This window comes from Saccopteryx bilineata, chromosome 12 (genome assembly GCF_036850765.1).
Source record: "Saccopteryx bilineata isolate mSacBil1 chromosome 12, mSacBil1_pri_phased_curated, whole genome shotgun sequence".
Lineage (NCBI taxonomy): Eukaryota > Metazoa > Chordata > Mammalia > Chiroptera > Emballonuridae > Saccopteryx > Saccopteryx bilineata.
In genome coordinates this window covers 20,498,006-20,518,224 of record NC_089501.1, presented here as the reverse complement: position 1 = coordinate 20,518,224, position 20,219 = coordinate 20,498,006, and the positions used below count along the sequence as shown (strand labels likewise).

At 34.5% G+C, this 20,219-nt stretch overlaps 1 protein-coding gene across 2 annotated transcripts in view; it reads right to left on the bottom strand.

Moving 5' to 3' along the window:
• The window catches only part of NKAIN2 (sodium/potassium transporting ATPase interacting 2), a 1,024,603-nt gene that overhangs the window by 467,305 nt on the left and 537,079 nt on the right, over positions 1-20,219 (bottom strand). The gene's annotated exons all lie outside the window — the stretch shown is intronic.

The following is a 20,219-nucleotide window of genomic DNA, read 5'->3' as shown; positions in this document are numbered from 1 at the left end:
GTTCATGATGACACATTATGCCCTCCTTACTAAAAATGGACAGCTAAATAAGCAGTATTTACTAAATCCAAAAAACAACATAAGTAAATATTGGTAAGAGCTGATGAAACACACTGTATTATATACACTAAACTTCCCTGAAAATTTGCCATTGGTAAGCATGCTTCCTAATGGGGCAAAAGAATGTCAATGCTGTGAAAAATCTGTTTTACAATTGAAATTATATTTTAAGCTTATTTAATGTTGAAAATGTTGTCTTTAACCATTTCATAAACATGGCATGGTCACTATTTCAATATCATATATCGAATAATAAGAATCTGGAATCTTTATCCAGATTAATTTAGATATTACTTATACTTTGTTACTTACATTTATGAGTATATGTAAATGTAAACTACACTTAGTCTGGTTTTAAAAATATCAGACTGAAAAATACTATGTTTTTGTCACCAAAATTATGATTTTTATGGAGGGATAGAGATGATAATGGATCACATTCAAATAAATGTCATATAGAGATTAAGAACTTGAGACCTAAAGTTTGGTTTTGTTGTTTAAGAACTCTATGGCTATATTCAACTCATATGGTCTCACTATGCTTCAGTTTCCTCAAATGTAAATAGTCTCTACAATAGTAGTAAACTTGCATGGGTTTATGTGAGGATAGAATAATATATTTTAAATAGTCAATACTTGAGTTCTCATGACAGGTTGCCATTTTATTATGACTATTACATTACATCATCATGTCTTCTTGTGTAAATAATAAAGCAATAATTCCCAAATTTTTCTCTACTTAAGTTATTAAAAATATACTTTCTATATAAACTTATGCAAAACCAGTTAGCTCACAGGCACTCTTTTTATTAAATATTTATAAGAGAATTGTCATGCTTAGTGGTGTGGCAACACATTGCTACAGAGGGTAATCCTTAATTTGTATCATTGTCCAAAGGCAGGGCTTTATCTAATTTTACTGTATCTCATTTAACTTTACTCATTAACTTTCCCTCATTTAACTTTTTATACCATCTTTTGTCATTCTCCTATCATTTTTTATTATGCTTTTTTGGTCTTGCTTTTCTAATTTTAGGAACTTCCATTTATCTAAATCAAATCTCCTCTAACTAGGTTTTACCTGATTGGCTAAATATTGAAGATTTCACATTCCTTTGTAATTGGGTCTATAAATTATTTTTGCCAATAAGCCCTATTGTTCATACTGTTCAAAAAATTACTCATCATAATTATTTAAGAGTGTGAAGATGTGTACTAACTCATTCCCAGTTGCTACAGCCAGTTGATGTGATATAATTGACAATTTCTCAGTCTGAATGTAATTGAAAATGATGTACTGCCTGGGAGAGATAACCTAACAGGATAGCAAAGTCTCAAGCTTGCCAGATAGCACCTAACTTATAGTTTCTGCTATAAAACTAGCTTTTCTTTAGCCTCATCTTTTGTTATGGGGAGAAAAAAATCTTATATTTTATATTTTACGTAAAAATTATGAGATTATCTGTAATGATAGACAAATCCTTTTGTATGATGAAATTTATCCATTAAGGGTTGATTTCTGCAGGTGTAAGTGGAACATTTAAGAGGTTGATTTAACTTGAGTTTCCAGCTAAATGGTTAACATTATCAACTGAAAAAGGTAATTGAATCATCATGGGTTCCATATTGTATTTGTGACTGTAATGAGGAAATCAAATTAGCTGTGTAAGAAAAAAATTAGTTAAAGCTGTCAATCATAATAGGCCAAAATATTGGCCAGACCCAGAGCCACAGTGATATTACATGTCACAGTTCCATAATAACTAGAAATGTAGTGCCTCAGATTAAAAGAAAGATAAACATCGCTTTGGAAAATAATGAGCCACACCATAACATTGCCAATGTTACTTCTTTCTCTTACAATAGATCTGTCTAAAATGAAAGTCTAGAGTTTTTAAGTTATAAAATATAGTTAACGTACACAAAGCACATGAATCTTAACAGCAGTTTTTTTTAGGTTTTCATATACACATTCTTTATGAAAATAATTCCTTCTTGCATTATATAATCAAAATAATTCCTTCTGTAGAAATTCTGGAAAAAGGATGTTATCATTTCAGACAAATGAATTTCTTTTTATCTTTCTCACTAATTTACAATGATTCTAAAATTAATTTCAGGAAAACAGTTGCATATATATATTCATATAGAGAGAGGGGAGAGAGAAAATAAATGATCTGAATCATATTACTGAATTTCTCTTAAAAACCACCACAATTTAGAAAACTATTATTCAATAATATTATTATAATTATTAGAAGATGAAAGTGGATAGTACAATTTAAATACTGGTCACATGATTCCTTAAGTGCTTAATTTAAAGAGAAGTTTGTCTAGTGAATTAGTTCACATTTATTAAGTACCATCATAATGCACATGACAATTATGGACACAGAAAAACATTATAGGACATAAGTGAGTCACTTATTCCCTAAAATGAGTTATATTTATCATTGAACAGCAATCAGTGCAATCTATAAAATGTGTTCTGGTATGATTTTTTAACTAGGGAACAACACTGGTATTAACTCACCAATATCATTTATATACTTCTAATATAAAAGTAATAATGTAATCAGTTCTAATAAACTGTGATAGAAGTATTCTTAGGAAGCACTGGATTAGGAAATCAATTCTTAAAACAAGTTCATAAGCAACAGTTTAGAATTATTAAGTTACATGTTTTAATATTAACAATGAAGGTATTTTAATAGATATAAATGTGTACCCATAAAACAAATATTCTTGATCAAAATAATTAAACTATATTCATCTTTTGTTGAAAGTTAGTTATATTTTAGCAAAACTGCCCCAAACAAAGCATCTTATTTGCTAAGTCTTGATCAGTTTATAACAGTCTGACTTGTGATTTAAATTCTACTAATTCATAAATCCTGTTATATCTAATTCATACTATAAAAACTTGTCCCTTAGGAGAAATACCTATAAAAATATGTTACCACAACTTCTAATTTGATGAGAGATGATCTGATTAGGTAATCAGACAGAATCTGTTAGAAACCTAATTCTAAGCATAGTTTGTGCTGCAGACAATACAAGAAGGCAAATTTCTACCTTCTCTTTTCTACCAATGCTGCTATCATACACTCAAGTTTTCTTGTGATTTTATATTTATGTACACATTGTAAAGCTGGCATAACTTAGTTCATTTTAAAGTGAGCTTTATATTTTCTTCAAATTAAAGAAATATCTTACAGAAAATATTTTAAATCTGAACTTCAGAAAAGGAAAATATAATACTTAAATATAATCACCAATATTATTTATTTATTTTCATAATTTTTCTATAACTCTGTTTCAATCATGTATGTTTAAATTAAACATGAATCTTGTTCATGTTTTGTTACCTAATTTTTTTCACTTATCTGAAATGTTTCCTTGAGTATTCTTCAACATATATGTCAATTCAGTGATGCACTGTGAGTTATTCAACTAATTCTCTATTAATTACCTTTCTTGTTTTTTGTTCCATTTTAATCAATTTCTAGATATTTGGATTTATGTTTAAAAATGTTTAGTTTAGTTTGACATATTATATCCTACCTTAATATAGTTTGCTTAAATAGACTATTTCTAAGACAGACTATAAATGAGAAAATATCCAAGGGGCATGATTTTAATAAGCATATAAACATGACTCTTAAGTTTTATGTAACTCCAAATAAAAAACTATCCCCAAAGGTATTCTTTTTTCTTGAATCAAAAAGTGAAAAATAATTCCCTTTGAAAAGAACAATGAAACTCTTTCAGTATGCAGACACCTATATATGACTAATTTCTTTCTTTTTAACTTGTGCCAAATATTTTCTATTACTTTTTATAGTCCTAGAGCCCTATGGCTAGGGGGAGCTAATGAAAAGCAGTTTAATATAGTCAAATCTGTAAGGCAAAGTTCAACTCAGTGGCCATATGTAAACATAAATGTATATTTTTCCTACAGTATGCTAAATTAAGTGCTTAAGTAGTTTCTAGATTGCATATATTAATTTGGAGATACTAATACATCTGTAATGTTTAGTAATGAATTAAAAATACATAGTTATTTTTCCATTTTGGAAGCACTTTTTTTTTCTTCAATTTACTAAACGGCTTTGCATTTACTATCTCAAAAGCATGGCTCGTATCTTCCAGCTTCAGGATTGCTTTTGTAAATTAGATAAAAATGCAAGCAAAACAAGAAGCAATTGTTTCAATTAGAAATGTTTTTGGTTGCAAGTAACATAATACTGAATGAACTACAGGTAGTTTACATCCAGGGTTTTTTAAATCTTTTTTCGTACACAAAGTCTGGAGTGGGTTACTGTTGTCTCAATGTCCCTTTGTTGCCATGGCTCTTGGTGTGCACCTGTGGAATTTTCTTTCACAGCTACCACACCTGCAGACAGAAAGGTGAGAAGTAGAAAAAGTCCTTTCTTCTGCAACACTTAATTTTTTTTTTTTTGGTCTTGTATTAGACTGACACCTGAAGTAAACTTCAGCCCTCTTGGATGACATTAGATTGTAAGTGTGAACTGACTATAAAGTTCTCCCAAACACTGAAAACTACTACAACAATACAATTTCATAACTGGTTTTGAATAAGAAGATTTCCCTCAAAATTTTTACTGGGCAAACTTTTTTCTCCCTACATAAGTGACAGTATAGACATTTACCAATATTTCATGTGATATCTGTCTTCTGAAAGCCTGTTTTCTTGGTTGGATACTGTCAATAGTAAATGACACAGCATATTTGTTGAATACTGCTTGTTATAATGGTATTTTGGGCTCTAATATACTAAGAAGCCCAGATAAATGAAATTCTTAAAGAGTTAACCATATATTCCAAACTAAATGTTATTAAATCAATCTTAGACAAACTTAAAATGAGCAGGCTCTTAATTAAATACCTTTATTTAAAAGCATATTACATAAGACAGAGTGTTGAACATAGAAAGCTTACCCTTAAAAAAATGAAAATAAATCATCACAGAACATAGGAATTATTTTATTTTTAAATCAGCTAGTTTAATAAGAAAACATCTCTTACAAGTACCTGGTCCATTAGAGCATAATTCAGTTTTAAATCATGCATCATTTGGTGATACAAGAGATATTCTAAAAGTAGTAATATTGTCCAATAAAAATGTCCTTGTTGATTCCACTTATACCTTCTGAAGATAAAAATGTAAAGTTACAAGTTTTGCTTATTAATTAAGGTGTTTGGTTTTAATTGAAAACTTTGATTCATAAATTAAATAGTAATCATCTAGTGTTTTTAATAATCACTTTAGCAGTTTTCTTAAATTTGCTTAATTTTATTTTTTATTTTAATTATGGTAGGCAGAATGATTGCTCCTTAAATGTGCCCCACGATAATCCCTAGAATCTGTCAATATAGTGAACAATGAATTACTTTTGTGATTGTGTTATGCTATAGACATAAAACAGGCACATTATACAAGTTTACCTTAACCTAGGATATTATCCAGGTGGATCTAATCTAATTACACCAGTCTTGAAGCAGATAACTTTTTCTGGCTAGTGACAGAAGGGGAAGTCAGAGACATATGAAGCACTTGAGACCTAAAACCATGCCAGGCCATCAGGCAGCAAAGAAATGAGGACTTCAATCCAATAATCAAATGGTGCTGAATTCTTTGAATACTCTGAATGAGCTGGATGTGAATGGTCTCCTCACCCCAACCTCTGGGCCTCAGACAAGAGCCCAGGACAATCACTGTCTTGAGTTTTGTCTCATTAGACCCTAAGAACAGTATTCAGTCAAGCCCACCTGGACTTCTGCCATGCAGAACTATGAGAGAATAAATGGGTGTTATTTTAAGCCTCTAAGTTTGTGGTAATTTGTTATGCAACAATATTAAACTAATATATTAATATGGAGGTTTTCAATATTTTATAAAAGATTTTTAACTGTCAAGTAATTTATCAAAAGAGCCAAGTTTTATAAATACATTGCATACTGAGTAGACTGGATTTAATAGAATTTTCAGTCTGACTTTTGTTATATGTATTTCCTTTTGAATTCTAAGACATTCTGATCTATTACCTTAATTTGCTTATACAGAATTCTAGAAATATAATTATTAACATCATTTATTTAAATTAATTATTTAATAGAAAAATATATTTAGAAGTTAGGAGATCTGGGTTTAAATCCTAACTCCTTAATGACTCTACCTCTATAATCTGAAAAATATTGTTGTTTCCATCTACTTTCAAAACTAACATTCCTGGATGAATAAAAGTTGATTTTATTGTTATTTTTCTGGAGAAGTACATCCTCTTCCACATAACAAACTTTAGCTGCAGTGCCTATGGGCTAGTCCAACAATGGTAAAAGCAATAAAAAGAATATTTTACTTCTTGTGTCAGCCAATCATGAAATGATGGACAGTCAATCATTTTTATTGGAAATAATGATTGCAGAGTGATATCAACCAAAAGTATTAACACTGGCAATCACTTTTTGTATTATTATACAAGAACTTTTTAAATAAAAGATGTATTCATCATTTCTTAAGGAATATATGTTGAGAAAATCCATCAGGCCTTCTAATGGCCATCAAGTAGTCACATTATTTGCAAGACTAATATGGTTTGATCAAATGTGGTGTTGTCAATAGGTAGGGCCTTGGAGAATACGTTAAAATTATGCTTAAAAACTCATAAATTTTAATGTACATTTAGTATTAAAATGACCTTTGAATGAAACTTTAATATGTATTAACTTTTACAAAATATGAAAAAAGTCAAGTAATGATCATCTGAAAACACCAATAATAGTACTGTTTCATCACACATATTAGTTTCTTCCAATTTTTAAAAAATAACTTTAAGGCTAAAATTACTGATTCTTAGCTTATCTCCTTCTTAAAAATGTTTTATCTAATTTAAAAGTAAAATTATCCCCAAATCAGCATAACAAATCAAGTTTTATATTTGGCTTGTATATTTATTATATCTTCACTCAATAGGTTATTTTTCATCAAATTACTATGACAAGTCTATGACTATTTAGCCCACGTGTTCAGAGTACTGATGAGGCCATGGTCTTGTATTGGAAGCCCATATAGGATCCTTGGGGTTTTTCTTCGTTCTTGACTACAGACTTAGCAGAGACATGCCTTGCAAATACAAGATTACAAGATATTATAAGTGTATGTAAAGAACAGTAAAAATCTATCCCAACAACTTATAAAATTGTGTGTCCTTCTTATCATTGGTGCATCAGTAGTACCATATTCGTTCAGAATTATAATTTTGTAATAGATCTTCCTTGTAAATCATAAAAAGTATTCATTTATATCAATAAAACTTATTTCTGTATATAATTTCAGGGTGACAGACACATATTTGGAATAAACAGAATTCAAATAGCATCTGAGAAATCAGACTTTAGTGAATGCTGTGGGCATGGCCAAGATGCCCCTTTAGGGCTGAGGCACTGATCATTAGCCAGCTGCCAGAAGTGTTCCTTGTTGATAGCTCACAGCTAAGTCCCTCATTGGAATTAACCTCAGTCAAAATGAGCTGCCTTATTTATGATTATGTTCACCTCCATGAGCAACCCTCCATCATCTCATGACTGGTTGATACTGATGTACAAAGCTCCCAGACCCTGTTTGCAATTCAGGACATTTATGAAAGCACAGAAAGAGTTCTGATAATTTTTAGCTAAACTGCCACCCAGTTACTTTAGACTTTTGATGCAAGGGACCAACAGTGAAGAAAAGGAGTCACACTTCTGCCTGGGGGACTGAACCCTGATTGTGAATGGGACCAGGGAAGAATATGTTTGGCTTCCAGGTAAAACAGTAGGGCATTTGTTGCTAATTGTCTACCTAGTTTTGATGGTAATACATGGTGGAATAGCCTCATTTTACAAGCAAGGTGAACAGTGATTTAGATCCCTTAAGTTTTAGAGTCTAGATTACCCCAATAGGTAAGCCACCTAGATGGATAACTAAAAGTCCAGAGAATATAGATATAATGAACAGTAGAGAATGGAGACAAAGAATGTTGATTTTTGTCCCAAGACCATCTGTAACAGTGGGGCTGTGGTTTGTTCCACTAATCCTATAAATTTACCTTTTTCAAAGACTATCTGTAGGGGCTGTTTTCAGATGGGATGACAGTATTATCTGAAGCAAGTGGATTGTAGAATGCAGGTATGGAATTTAGAGTAACCTGTGAGGTGCCACCCAGATCTCCCCTTTAGCATTAAGCACTCATTCTTCCACTGTGGCCAGTTAATGTCTCATAGTTGAGTTCTTCTCAAGGAACTGCCCCCTGGTCAAAGGGAGTTGCCTCATTCAAGGCCATGTCCCCCTTCTGCAGGAAGCCTCCACCCAGTGATAGGTCTATGGGGGAGTACAGAGGGATGTTCACCATACCCCCAAATTTAGACATATGTGAAAGATCATTATGGCTTTAGAGAGCCCCATAACACCAGACGGTGCCTGTGTTGTAACTGCACTATAGTTCCAATATTGTATCTTCTGGATCCTGTTCTTCTTAAGAGCATTCTCCAATAAACTTGCTATATGTAAATCTCTGTCTCCGAGTTAGTATCTAGGGAAGCTGACTATGAGCGGAAATCACTACAAAACACAGCAAAGAGAATGCCCTCTGAATTTATTCAGAAAAAAAAAAGTAAATCACTTTGATGAAAATACCATAAATATAAACAAAATAACACCATAAGAAATAAGCAGCAACAGGGCTCAATTACATGAGAAAACTTACAAAGTAGGATCAATATCTGAAACATTCTATTATTTTATAAATACATTAGATTATTTTTAAAAATCACACAGGTTATAGCTATTTTAGGGTATATAGTACAAATATCTGACAATGTATCTATATTGTCTGTCCCATAATCTCAATAAAGCTAGCCCCCAGAATGTATGTAGTACAAAGACTCTTGCATTCATTTCTGGCTTCTTCACCTGTGTCTTCCTTTCCATTGAGACTGTTTTTTCCCTTTCCTGTTCTTTCACTCCCCATGCTCACCTACAGAATCCTATGCTTTGCCTACACTGAGAGGGAAGTGATGATATGCTATGTTTTACAATTTAGCTATTATTGTAAATATTTAAATGTTTATTTTTGAAGAAAGTGATGTAAAAATGTTCATTAAATAAATCACTATATATCTATATTTTCATTCCAAACATATTCTCTTTCTCAGTGAAGATTAGACAAAAATAATAGTTATTTGTGAACATGCCCATATTTATATTCTAATTATTTTTCCTATGCTTTTTAACTTTTCTGCCATTTTATACTTCTATGAATATAACATAAAATGGTTCTTGACATTTAAAAATAAGAATAGCTGTCATTTATTATCAATTCAATCAGTACTAAGTATTGCTAAAACAATGTTATATGATTGCCTTGTTCTATGTTCAAACAATCCTATCAAGTAGATAGAATTATTCACATTATAAAATTGATGAATAAATACAAGACTAGGATGCTTGTTATCATGTTTTCTAGCCAACATTGTACTAGCTATCCTAGGCAGCAGAGGAGAATACAAAAAAATAATTATTGGGAAGGAAGAAATTTGCATTATTCATAAATGATATAATTATTTATAAGAGATTTGGTAGACAAATTATTAGAATTAATTAAGAGTGTGACAATTAAGGATGATCAATGTATAAAATCAACTGTATAAGAAAATATCATTTTAAAAGCTATTGGTTTGGGGGTTCTGGCTTATACTTGAAATATATAGCTATAAAGTTTTCTCTCTAAACCTTTTAGAAAACACACATATCAACCAAGGTAGGAAAAGAAAACACAAAAGTATCTTCAATAATACTTGTCGATAAGGAATAATCATATAAACCCTAGAATATGGGTGAATAGTTTAGCAATGGAAGCTACAGGAAATGAAAAGACATTTCTGATGAGTCCCCTGAGCCACAGAACTTCTAAGTCATAAATAAATCACTCTGAAAGGCAAGAACCTTCCAGTTTAAAGAATCCTGGGCTTCAGAGTCTTAGAAAGGAAAATAAAAGTGGAACAGTCATCTGTATGTGCTAAAACTAAGTGGCTCGGGTCACTAAGTGGGAGGAGGGGAGCATATGCAGAACAAAGACACAGCTGTGGTCATATATGCCCATGAGTAGAGTTATCTGATTCAGCAAATAAATATATCCTAAGGGACACATTCACACACAAAATATATATTTGCTTTTTATTAAAAAAAAATCAAATTATACCAGGCTTCTATAGTTTATCTGGCAACTCTCAAGAATCTCAGATATATCTGGAAGTATACAGCCTCACCCTAGAGGAGCACTACTGGAAGTCAAACAGAAATGAACAACACAAGAAAATTGTGGGTAAGGAAAAGATAAATACTACAGGAAATGGATCCAGAGACAACAGACCTTGGATAGTCCTGTAACTGCAAAATATGTCTTCTAAATACAGTATGAGAGAACTATATTAAAACATAAGACTCAAGGAGGCAAGTTTACTGAGTTAGGCTTACCTCTGAGATAGACATGGCTACACAGAAAAGCCATAAATTAAGTCATTCAGGTAACACAAGGGGAGGCACACCTGCACTGGTGATGGGGTCAAGGCTATTTTCATCCATTTCTGCTTTCTCTATAAAACAACCTCTTTCTAAAAGTTCTGAGAATTCTATTTTATTCAAACAAAAAATAAATGAAACCACCGCAAAATGTGGCCATAAAAATGAAAACTAAACTCTATATTTCAAAATGGCTGGTTGGCTCAGTGGTAGAGTCCCGGGTTCGATTCCCGGCCAGGGCACACAGGAGAGGCACCCATCTGCTTCTCCACCCCTCCCCCTCTCCTTCCTCTCTGTCTCTCTCTTCCCCTCCTGCAGCCGAGGTTCCACTGGAGCAAAGTTTGCCCGGGCACTGGGGATGGCTCTGTGGCCTCTGCCTCAGGTGCTAGAATGGCTCGGATTGCGGCAGTGCGACGCCCCAGATGGGCAGAGCATCTCCCCCAGTGGGCATGCCGGGTGGATCCCGGTTGGGCGCATGCAGGAGTCTGTCTGACTGCCTCCTCGTTTCCAGCTTCGGAAAAATACAAAAACAAAACAAAACAAAACAAAACAAAAAACAACTGACAGTTCTCAAGAAGGATTAAGGGGAAAAAATATTCATATATTTTAATGACATTAAAAGGTATAGAACCAAAGAAAATTAAATTACAGGTGGATAAAAGGTATATTTAAAAGTATAAAGAATATTATAGAAATAGAAAAGATATAAAGGGGATTTAAAATATTATATATATAAATATATATATGTATATGTATGTATTTTGCACACAGTGAATGTCACCAAGAATGAAATAAAAATGAAACACAAATATTTAAATATTTAAAAATATTTAAACTCCTAATTCAATAAAAAATTTTTGAAATAAGAGAACTCAATTCTATATATTAAAAAATAAAATTAATTTAAAACATAAAGGAAACATGACAGTAAAAGTATTGATTTTTTAAAAATTGAAGTATAATTAAAATACAAAATGCATAAATTTTAAATCTACAGTTGAAATAGTTTTTATTGTATAAACCCATGTAAGTAGCATCCCAATAAAAATATAGAATATTTAGCATCCCAATAAATATAGAACATTTAGCACCTCAAACCTAAGGTGACTAATTCCTTTGATTCTATCAATACATCATAATTCTTCTTTTCCTAGAGCTAAATGTAAATGGAATCAAAAAGTGTACAATGTCTGGCTTCTTTCACCTCACATGGCATTTCTGAGACAATTAATGTTATTCAATATGTCAGTAACTTGTTCTCTTTTACTGCATTACATTTTATAAATATCTAATGTGTTAACCCATTCATCTATTGATGGATATTTGGCTTTTTCTTGCCTTTTATCTATCATAAATAAAGCTGCTATTAACATTCATGTATACTATTTTTCAGGGCCTGTATTTTCAATTTCTTTTTGGTGGATTGCTGGATCATAAAGTTTATCATTAAAAAATATGTTAAAGACAAAATAATCATGTGACTATATTAATATAGAGAATCATTTAAGAAAATTGAACACTAATTCATGATTTTTAAAATCTTGGAAAAATAAGAATAGCAGTGAACTTACTCAATGTGATCAAGAACATATAAAAAATACCTACACCCAAATCACACTTAATAGTGAAAGACTGAATACTTTTTCACAAAGATTAGGAACATGGCAAGAATGTTTTCACTCTTTCTATTAAACAGAATACTGGGAGTTTAGTCAGTGCTAAACTATAAGACCAATAAAAGATCACAAAAAAATAAAGATGATTGTCCCTATTGTATAGAACATGATTATCTATTCAGAACTCATAGGGATTCTACAAAAATCCTTCTAGTACTAATGAATGAGTAAAAGTAGGTTACAGTCTATAAGAACAACATATTGTAGTTCTGGATATTGGCAATAAACACAGAAATTTAAAAAATAATACCATGTATAATTACTCAAAACTCTCCAAATACTCAAATGTGAATAAAATAGACATGTATAATTTTTTATGGTAAAAATTACAAAATACTCATGAAAGAAAAAATATAATAATCAAAATAAATGACAGACATACCATGTTCATGGATTGGAAGACTTAATCTAGTAAACTTGACAATTATACCCAAATTGAAATCAAGTTTAAAGCCATTATTGTCCAAATACCAGAAAGATATTCTGTAGATATAGACAAGATTATTCTAAAAAACATTAAACAGTAAATTAATCCAAATAGCTTAATTAATCTTAAAAAATAAAGTGAGAGAAATATCTACCAATATTACAATCTACAGTAGTCAAGAAGTATAGTACCAGCAGAGAGAGAGAGAGAGACATAGATGAATGTAGCATAACAATGAACTTAGAAACAGTTCTGGCCCTGGCAGGTTGGCTCAGTGGTAGAGCATTGGCCTGGCATGGAGAAGGCCTGGGTTCGATTCCCAGCCAGGGCACACTCCTGCTTCCATCTCTCCCCCTCTCCTTCCTCTCTGTCTCTCTCTTCCCCTCCCACAGCCAAGGCTCCATTGGAGCAAAGATGGCCCGGTGCTGGGGATGGCTCCGTGGCCTCTGCCTCAGGCGCTAGAATGGCTCTGGTCACGACAGAGCGACACCCTGAATGGGCAGAGCATCGCCCCCTGGTGGGCGTGCCAGGTGGATCCTGGTGGGGTGCATGCGGGAGTCTGTCTCCCGTTTCCAGCTTCGGAAAAGTACAAAAAAAAAGAAAAAGAAAAAAGAAACAGTTCTGCACAAATATGTTCAAGTTATTTTTGACAGAGGGACAAAAGAAATTGAATTGGGGGAAAAAGACCCTTTTCAACAATGTACCTTCATATGTATGGGAGCAATCGAATATTCGTAGGTAAAAAATTAACCTTAACCTAAACAATATATTTTACAAACACAAATTCAAATTAATCATAGATTCATTACCATAAAACTTTTAGAAAATATTGTAGGAGAAAACTTTTGTGAAAAAGGTCTTGGCAGAGAGTTCTTAGATGACATTAAGAGCATGAGCCATAAAACAAAAAAATAAGACTTCATCAGAATTAGATACTTTGCTCTGTGAAAGACCTTGCCAAAAAAATGAAAAGACACATTGCAGAGTGAAAGAAAATATCTGACAAAGAACTTATCAATAAGACATACAAACAACATTCAAAGCACAACATTAAAAAAAAACCAGCACTACAATGAGAAAATGGGCAAGAGACAGAAAACGATACTTCATTAGAGAATAAACAGAGAGCAGTGAAGGATATGGAAAAGGTTTCCAACAGCACCGGACATTAGGAACTACAAATTAAGAACATTATGAAATATCATCACATACCTATTAGAACAACTAAAATTGCCCTGGCCGGTTGGCTCAGCGGTAGAGCGTCGGCCTGGCGTGCGGAGGACCCGGGTTCGATTCCCGGCCAGGGCACACAGGAGAGGCGCCCATTTGCTTCTCCACCCCTCCGCCGCGCTTTCCTCTCTGTCTCTCTCTTCCCCTCCCGCAGCCGAGGCTCCATTGGAGCAGAGATGGCCCGGGCGCTGGGCATGGCTCTGTGGCCTCTGCCTCAGGCGCTAGAGTGGCTCTGGTCGCAATATGGCGACGCCCAGGATGGGCAGAGCATCGCCCCCTGGTGGGCAGAGCGTCGCCCCTGGTGGGCGTGCTGGGTGGATCCCGGTCGGGCGCATGCGGGAGTCTGTCTGACTGTCTCTCCCTGTTTCCAGCTTCAGAAAAAAAAAAAAAAAAAAAAAAAAAAAAAAAAAGAACAACTAAAATTTAAAAAATATATATCTTGGGCACATCAGACACTGTTGAGAATGTAGAAAAACAGAATCTCTCATATATTGCTGGTGGGGAGGTATTATTGCCCAGCCACTTTAAAAAGTAGTATGGCAGTTTCTCAAAAAAACCCAACAACAAACAAACAGATAAAAAGAAGTAACTGCTTACTACACACACAAAAGTCACACTCTTGGGTCTTTATCCCAGAGAAATAAGAACTATGTCCACACAAAAGAACATGTACAGTGGTGCCTTGAGATAGGAGCAGACCAACATATGATTTTTTTTTTAAGATACAAGCTGCAACTCAGTCCATATTTTTGTTCAAGATCTGAGCAAAATTCTGAGATACAAGTCATGATTCGGGATGTTGCCACTAGCTGGCACGTTGGCGCATGGGTCCAGTATCGGCAGATTGATATATGAGTTGATTGACTTACAAGCACGGTTACAGAATGAATTAAATTCGTATCTCAAAGGTACCACTGTATATGATTGTCCATAGCAACTTTATTTGTAACAGCCTGAAACTGGAACCAACCTAAATGTCCTACGACAGGTGAATGATTAAACAAACTATGGTACATACATACTATAAAATATTACCTAGCAATATAAAAAATTATTGATACACACAACTACTTGGATAGATTTCAAAGATATTATGCTAAGTGAAAAAAAGTCAATATATTGTAAAAAGGCGTCACTGTATGATTCTAAAAATACAATACTTTAGAGATGAAGATCAAATTAGTGATTGCTAGGGGCTAAGGGGTGGTGGAGACATGCCTAAAAGTGAAACACTGGGGAGATATTTATGGTAATGGAATGGCTCTGCATCTTGATTACCATAGTGGTTACACAAACCTGCACATGCAGTAAGATAGCATAAAATTACACACATTGTGCCAATGTCGGTTTCTTATTTTTGATACTGTACTATAGTTTTGTAGGCTATAACAACCTGGTGAAGGGTGGAAGGGCACCTTGCTCTATCTCAGCAACTTGCTCAAGATATAAAGTTAAACCTATTGATACTTTAATATCCTTTTAGAAAGTCATTGATGCTTGCTCATTATAGCATTAAAAATGCTCATTAAAATAAAAAATGATCAGCCTCAAGTCTAATGCTTTATAATTTTGTTTTTAAATAAACACTCTCATCTTATTAAGCAAAGACACAGGTATTTCTAATAAACCTGATTTACAAGGTTTTTTAGTTTAATATGTCTTTGTTCATATATAAGGTACTTATATCTTGGTTGAAATTATTAATATGTGTTTCTACATGAAAATCTATATTAACATGAGATGGCTAGTTTAGAGTACTGTAGACCTTCATATGCTAAACACTACAGCATTCCTATAATGTACAAGTAGATATTAAAGCTAGCACTTAAAAGCATTGTATTCCTACACAGTTTTTATTTGTTTCCATTTAGATGTTAAAATGTTAAATGTATATGGGCAATATCAGATAAACTGACTTGCTAGTAGGACTTCTGCTCAGCTATTTCTGAGCAGCCAGACCAATACTTCCATCACTTCAGAGTGGCTGCATTGCAGAATTCGCAGAGAGTGGTCCTGCAGTCCAGTGATGAGCAGCATGCCTGTGAGTGAATCACTTAGCAATCGAAGCTCAGGTTGTTCCTTAGAGTGAAGGCAATACGACACACTCTATCCTGGCTCTTCAGTGATGTTTGTTGTAAACATAAATAGTATCTGTCCAAGCACTGGGAGCTTTGCAGAAATGTATCCTATGTAAAACTGAGATATTATATGTATCAAAAAGTTTTCTGCCATTAACTACTTACCTTGTAAGTAAAATGCTTTATTTATACTTTTAACAAAACTCTTAAGTATAACTATTTATCTAAATATTTATAAGAGTAGCAAGGCAGTTTTACGGGTTACTTCGAAGAAGAGTAAAAGGTTCATGGCAAATTTAAAGTAAGCAGTGAAAGAAGAGATGGAAAAGTGATAAAAGGCAGGCAAGACTGTCATGGTCTGGATGATTTCAGTGAAAATATTTATTCCAACCACTTTCTATTTCATGCAGTGTTCAAGAAATGAATCCTTGAACACCGAGTTGTGCTAGGCACTCTGGTAGGCACTCACTTTGAGATGAAACTCCATGCACACTGCCTGTTCTCACTGGCTCAGTAAACATGGAAAGGGTGGCTGGCTACAGATTACTTAGTAATTAATGTGATTATTTTAATTAGTGCAATGAATGTTTGATCCAGGGCACTGGTAACACGTATTAGGGACATAACTTTCCTTTGCTGCGCGAGGAAAGAGTCCAGCGGCCTGAAAAATCAGCGAGCTACCCAATTTTTCTGTTTCCTACCTAATGCTGCCTTTAATGTCCTCATTTGCCATCCTCCTTATGAAAGAAGCTAACCTTTACAGAAGAAACTACTAGTTGTTTGAGAACTCATAAGTATCCTAAAACTCTTCACAGTTCCACCAAGCTCACCACTTCAATCAAAGGGAGTCATTATACCTCAGGGTAATTCATTGTACGTATATCATGAATGAAATGTTTTCAATCAAAATGGTCAACTACTTTCGCTACATTTTCACCATCCTGGCTAAATATTTATTTTTATAACAACATTTAATGAGTCTATAAAGTAAGCTGGGAGCTGCAAATATAACAATAAATAATAAGCAGTTTCCTTTAAAGGTCTCAGTCTACTGGGGAAGATGGGCAGGGGGTGAGAGATTTTCCTATAGGGAAACGTTATAGAAAATCGTATTCTTGGGAATTCTCAGAAGATTGTAAAATGTCATCACTCAACTGCCTTTTATTTCTTTTTATTTAAAGACCTTCCAAAAAGGAAACAAATTCTTTAAAATTTATACGTTTGAGCTGGGCTCTTAGTTTTGCAGAACCAGACTTCAGTTCCAAGAATGTATTTCTTATAATATTAGAGATGAATGCCATTTTGGATATAAGTTTAAATGAAAAACCGGATAGGGCAAGAGGCAACTAAATATATGAGCTAACAGCTAATTCTTTAAATAAAATGGGAATATATCCAAATGTCAAAACAATACTGATGATTTTAGCAATTTTAAAAGCTGTAGTCTTCCATACATTTCACAAAACAGCAAGTTCAGCTTTGCCTCTATTAACCTAGGTTTTATTTCAAGGGCAGAAGGATCATAAACCAAATGGATGCTTCACAAAGTCCTCAGTTAAAGTGTAACATATTCCATCTGGTCAACTTTCAACATATTTTTTAAACCCATTTTTAAGCTGTGACTTAATTCATGGCTGCTCATTTCTCTACCCAATGATCTGGCTGTTACTAATTAAAAATTATGTGAAAGATACAGAATTATCAATCTAGAAAAACAGAAAAGAGTTGACTTTGATTATTTCAAAATAACAAAGGGAAGAATGAAAATGAATTTGTTCTGCCCTTGTACCTTGATGCATAATAAGAGATTGAGGGGACAAACTCAATGAAATTAAAGGTCAAGGTACTTAAAATGAATGGACATATTTATTTGCCCAGCATGCATAATTCCATTTTAACACCTTCAGTTATTAGAGGTCATGGAAAACAAATAAAAAACCTTGGATTGAGAAATAACAGAATAATTTTCTAAGTAATGATAACATTTATAGCAAAGGTAATGGTATAATTATATTGCCATACTTCCAGGAGTATTAAATAAAATCTCACAAAAATCATCCTATCACCAACGTAATGTGGTAAGAATGCTCTACATTTGTTTGAAACCTTCAGAAATTCTTAATGCTGAGTGAAGAGCTCACCAGAATTCTCTAAGTTGTTAGCTGATAAAATATACCCATATATTTTGGGGAGGTAAAGTGGGTATGGAATTAACAGTTGAAAACCAAATAAAACATGCTAAAATATTAGCTATGACTAGAAATAAAAGTAAGGCTTAGGGTTAGATCTTGATTTAAATATGCTCTCTTCCATGTGCTATATTCATAATTTTCAGTGAGTCACACATTCTCTGGGCCATAGTTTTCCTATTTGTGAAATGGTTACTGACTCTCACCGCTTCCTTTCTGGGAACTGGGCAGGCAGACCACAGCTTTACCTTCATACGCTAACTCAGTTGGACACTAAGGCCTAAATAAATCCTGCAGCCCACAAATAGCCTAAATATCTACCACTGCTCCAAGAAAACAAGCAAAGCACTCATAACTACAATTTTGTGTTAAATATGTACAATTGTAGGAAATGAGAATAAACTCTATGGAGGGAAATGTTCACGACTGCTTCTTGGTTCAGTGTAAGCCCAGAGTTGTCTACTCAGTGAGCTTAAGAACCTTGTTCCCACCTTACCAGGCGGTGGCACAGTGGATAGAGCGTCAGACTGGGATGTGGAGGACCTCATGTTTGAGACCCCGAGGTCGCCAGCTTGAGCGTGGGCTCATCTGGTTTGAGCAAAAATTCACCAGCTTGGACCCAAGGTCGCTGGCTCAAGCAAGGGGTTACTCGGTCTGCAGAAGGCCTATGGTCAAGACACATATGAGAAAGCAATCAATGAACAACTAAGGTGTCGCAATGCACAACGAAAAACTAATGATTGATGTTTCTCATCTCTCCGTTCCTGTCTGTCTGTCCCTGTCTATCCCTCTCTCTGACTCTCTCTCTGTCTCTGTAAAAAAAATAAAATAAAATAAAAGAACCTTGTTCCCATGGGGTCTGAGGATGAGAGTCAATAGCACGTCTTGTAGCGCAGAAAAAGTATGGTGGGGACAGCTCAGTCTGAGGTTTCTGGGCGGATAGGTGGGTCCGGCCACTGCTGGTGTGGCCTGTGTTTAGTGATACCCTTGGCTAGGAGCGCTCAGCTCATATGTGGAAGGCCCTCGCCTGCTCTGGTACACTTCCCAAAGCGGGAGTGAGCATGTCTTTATGAAGTCACCCCATAGAGAATGTGAGAGACCCAAATTCATTGCCTATCCCAGTCTCCACTTCAGGTCCATGACCTTTCCTTGGGGAGATACTCTATTCCATAATGCTCATGTGAATATGCTTCTGATGAGCTACGAATATGAATCGGGACAATCTGGCCACTACCCAGGTTCTCCTGGCCCTCTGCTTATGGCAGGAGTTACCTTAAATAAATAATGCAGATTGGTCATGAGAAAAAAAAAAAGATCACCTTGTTATTTTAGGGTCCAATTTTGATCATACAGGGCTAAACTATCTGCTAGCCTGATTGGGCTGATCCCTATGTCTCCACACTTAGCATATGATTCTGTCATTTCAGTCTCAGCATGGCTTTCTTATTTGATCCAGAAATACAGATTTCTTCTTATCGGGTATTCAGATTCAGTTAACCTAAAAAGTTGTAAGTCAAAGAAAAGTAAGTTGAAGTAAAAAAGAAAATAAATGTGAAAAGTGCAGGAAAAGTAAAAAAAAAAAAAATCAATAATACAGAGTAATGAGTAATAATGCTACAATATTACTGGAATGTAAGAAACCCAAAAGTCTATCAAGAGAGCATCTTCAGGCCCTGGCCGGTTGGCTCAGTGGTAGAGCGTCGGCCTGGCGTGCAGAAGTCCCAGGTTCGATTCCCGGCCAGGGCACACAGGAGAAGCGCCCATCTGCTTCTCTACCCCTCCCCCTCTCCTTCCTCTCTGTCTCTCTCTTCCCCTCCTGCAGCCAAGGCTCCATTGGAGCAAAGATGGCCTGGGCGCTGGGGATGGCTCCTTGGCCTCTGCCCCAGGCACTAGAGTGGCTCTGGCCGCGACAGAGCAACGCCCCCGGAGGGGCAGAGCATCGCCCCCTGATGGGCAGAGCGTCACCCCCTGGTGGTC